The sequence below is a fragment of the Microtus ochrogaster genome, unplaced genomic scaffold, assembly GCF_000317375.1.
Source record: "Microtus ochrogaster isolate Prairie Vole_2 unplaced genomic scaffold, MicOch1.0 UNK26, whole genome shotgun sequence".
Taxonomy (NCBI): Eukaryota; Metazoa; Chordata; class Mammalia; order Rodentia; family Cricetidae; genus Microtus; species Microtus ochrogaster.
The window spans coordinates 4786665-4790740 of NW_004949124.1; the positions used below are offsets into that span (position 1 = coordinate 4786665).

The following is a 4076-nucleotide window of genomic DNA, read 5'->3' on the forward strand; positions in this document are numbered from 1 at the left end:
AGGAGATATACATTAGTGTAATCTACTAAGGAGATATACATTAGTATAATCTGCTGAGATATACATTAGTGTAACATATTAAGCTCTCAAAGAACAGATATAAAAAAGAACATTTCTCTACCCTTTCACAATGTCATTACCTCAGAGCTCCCAATATCTTTACTGCCTACCAATCCTTCAAAAATGCAACCACATAAACTCCCAAATCATAGCTTTAAGCACAGAAAACACCCACAAGTAATTTTTAGGGACAAAAGGATGAGCCCCACACAAGCCAAGCACACCTTTACAGATGGTTCCACAGGTGTTGCCATTCCGTTCTATAAGCAACTAACAACTGGCTTCAGGCTTCTGGCCTTCATAAAACTGTGACTTTAAACTTTAGGAACGGAGACAGAAACGCAAACCTTACTCAGAATGTGACAGTGCTAACACTCTGTCCAGCTCAGCGCTCTCCTTATCACTTAAGATACCTAACTTGCATCAGTCTCTGGCTAACAATGGAGCATTTCTCCACTATTACAAGGCCAATCTCGTGGACGGAAAGAGGAGAAATGAGGAGTACCCCAAGGCAAAGCTGAGGTAAACAAGAGAGACAAACCCTGGACACCAGGAATGCTAAAGGTGAAATGCAAGCCTGATTCTGAAAGTTAAGCAGCTACACATGGCCCAACACTAGGGTGCAGGCTTAAGGGCCACACCGTGATCTGCTGAAGGAAGGGTGATGCGATCCCAGCATAGTTTCCTTTCTACTGCAGCCTAAGACTTCCGGTGTTTAGCTCCTAGAAGTCTCTAAAGCTAATATGTACTATTTAACTGTGGTTCTTTGGATCAAGACATACTAGAATTGTCATGGAGGAGATACTTTGAAAGAATTAAAGCTAACATCTAACTCTACAGTGTTAAATGGGATTTTATAAGAAGACTACAAGCCCATTGGGTTACTAAGAGTGCAGAAAGAAAACAGAAAACAATCCCCAGTACTATGCACAGTGCTCAGCCAAGAACCCATGCTCCTAACTGACCCTATTCTCTTTCCCCTGTAAAATCAAGCTCCCTCTCTGCTCTCGCCTATCAGCAAGCAAGCATCATCTGAAAGGATCCCTTCTTTTACCTCACTCCCTTGGGAAGTTCCCATCTTATTCTTTGTTCCATGTTACAAAATCCTACTGGGGAGGGTCTATTTGAGCTCTGTATTTCCTCTCTTGTCATTCTCTCTAGTAAACCTTCTTCCCCCATCACTCCACCAAAATAGCTCTTGAAAGGTCAATGACCTCCTCATTGCCGAACCCCACAGTCATTTCTGTCTTCGTCTCAGTGTCCAGTTAGCCAAACTCAAGCAGGGCTGAAACAATGGAGCATGCCTGGGCTTAACTCTAAGATCTCTTAGCTTGGTCACACCCAGCAGGAGATCTCATACAAGCTCACGACCTTAAATAATATTTATACACCAATGGCTTCCAAATGCCCTTGCTCCTCCCCAGACATTCTCCTAATTCAAATTTATTTTCCAATACCAATAAAAATTCCCGATTTTGTATTCTTTCCTTGATATTTATTCTTCATTGCAATAAACAGAAATACTATCCTTTCAGACCAAAAAACCAAAAATCCACCATCACCGGTCTTCTAGCTTTCTCTCTTGCCTCACAGTCAGAGGAAACACACGCTACTGATAGTGTGCAGCCACTTCTCACGTCCTCTGGCACCTGCTACCGCCTGGAGGGAGCTATGTGATCTCTAGACTAGACACTGCCATTGTCCCTGATTGTCTCATCTCTTTTCAGCTGCAGGTCATTTTCTTCCCAACACGTGGACAGATCATGACGCTTCTTGTTAGAAATCCTCAGACTGTGGAGATGGACTCCTTTACAGAGGAAGGTGACAAGGGAACATCTGAGCAAGACAGCCAAGTGTCCTGAAGAGCAACAGTGGACGGCTGAGCACAGGGAAGAGCAAGATATTGAGGACTGCAGGGACACATACGCAGGAGACTGACTCATGGTCCACAGAAACTCTCCTCCATGCTGAGAACCATTTCTAACTCCTGCCGGATACACAATACTCATCCACGGAAGCCATAAATAACAAAAGTGACCACTGTGATCATGAGGAATACTTAAGTCATTTGGGGACAGGAGTTAAAAGAGCCATGGGAGTCCTAGAAACTGGGAAAGTTGGAGAAATGATAAATCAAATTCAACCTCTTTAGTCTTCCTCTACAAAGACAAACTACCTAGCAATTAACAAACATTTATCAGCTGGTCTCTAGTTAAAATGGTAATTTTTAAGTCTTTCATTTGTTAAATCTGATGGCTTATGTGTATGTATGCATCTGTATACACACATATGTATTTTAAAAAGCAATAGAAGAAATAAAATGTGGGATTTAAAAACTTATAAGAACTCTTGTCCATATAAGGTAACAAAAAAATAATTACATATTGAGCATTTGGACTCGAGTGAACTACAAGCTATTTTTGTCCACATACTACATTTTAGCTTTTTGCCCTCCTAGTTTATACAATATATTTTTATCCTACTATTTAGACCAAACTAAAAAAAAAAAAAAGAAAGAAAAAGAAAAAGAAAAGAAAAGAAAAAAAACCTCTCCAATGGTCCCTACTTTATCCTTTCCCAAACTGCTGCTCTTAGATTTGACATGCATGTGTGTTTGTTGGGCAAGGGCTAACTGACACACTAGAGGCACAATATGAATTTGAGTTTATCTGCAATGGGCTAAGATATGAAACAAAGTCAGCATGAAAGAGACTCATAATAGGAAGGAAATTTGTTCTACTGGGAAAAAAAAGTTATTTATGATCTCCAGCTTCCAAGCCTACCATACCTTCTTTCTAAAAACCATTTTATCAGCACATATTAATTATACAAGCTAATGGGTTTCATTGTGACATTTAAAAATATGGAATGCTTCATGAATTCACATGCCATCCTTGCATAGGAGCCATGCTCATCTTCTCTCTAGTTCCAGTTTTAGTAGATACGCACAGACCCCACGTTCATCCCCAGGACTGCAGAAACATTAAAAGCTAGCACAGGAAGCTCAGCACTTATCTCTAAAGCACTGGAATTCTAGGAACAAAGGCTCAAGAATCCTGTTGCTAGCTGACACCTACTCTCCTGTGATCTGTAAACGGCCCTTCCTTTGCGAAACTGAGCAAACGGCAGCCTGAAGCATGTCTTTGTGTAACTGAAATTACAGGCACACAATGACTAGAAAAACTCAACTGTGCATGTGCAAACACACACTCATATTCACACACACAATCATTGCTTAACCATATACGATGACTTCTCTATATCTGATTTGCGGTCGCTGTTGTATCATCAGAGATAACTTCTACAGCATGCCTTCCTGGAAGCTGTAAATAAAACATTTAGATGCAGCCAAGTGAATAGAATAGCTTGAATTTTTTCCATCAGTCCCTGGTTAGACCTCCTCTTGGATAGGCACAGAAAATTACCTGACCTATGACTGAAAATGTTAGTCTTCCTGCCAACTGCCTTAATGACACTGTCCCTAGCATCAGCCATGAATATGTGTGTCCTCCTCTTAAATGAGAGGATGCAGGCAAGGGCTCCAGCCAACAAGGCTCGAGCTTCTCTCCTTCGTGGCATCTGTCCCATGTTCTCCTGTCTTTGGGAAGTGACAGGTGCTAACCAGAGTCCAATCAGGTCGTTCTGCCTCAGGGAATCCTCCTTCCTGTCTTAGGAACTGTTTCCTTGTCCACAAATAAGCTTTCATCTGAAATTGACTAGTGCCACTCAGAGAAGTAAAGCCAAGGACTGGGAAAGGTGACTCTAATTCCATCTGCGACAATGTGGTGGGGTGATTCTTAAGACTGCCAAACAACTAGTCTGAAGGTTGCAGACACTGTTCTTTGGAAACAATATAAATACACAATACAAGTTTAAAAAAAGATAGTCAAGGTTAGACTTATTAGACTATCAAACCCTAAAAGATATTCTTAAGATGTATTGCCGGGCGGTGGTAGCACACGCCTTTAATCCCAGCACTTGGGAGGCAGAGGCAGGCGGATCTCTGTGAGTTCGAG

The 4076-nt window shown here is 41.4% G+C and overlaps 1 protein-coding gene and 1 non-coding gene across 3 annotated transcripts in view; both read right to left on the reverse strand.

Annotated features, from left to right (window-relative positions):
* Babam2 (BRISC and BRCA1 A complex member 2) overlaps positions 1-4076 on the reverse strand; it is a 375365-nt gene that overhangs the window by 241882 nt on the left and 129407 nt on the right. The gene's annotated exons all lie outside the window — the stretch shown is intronic.
* Positions 2918-3020, reverse strand: LOC113458440. The gene has a single exon (XR_003378822.1). It is a non-coding gene; the product is annotated as a U6 spliceosomal RNA (small nuclear RNA).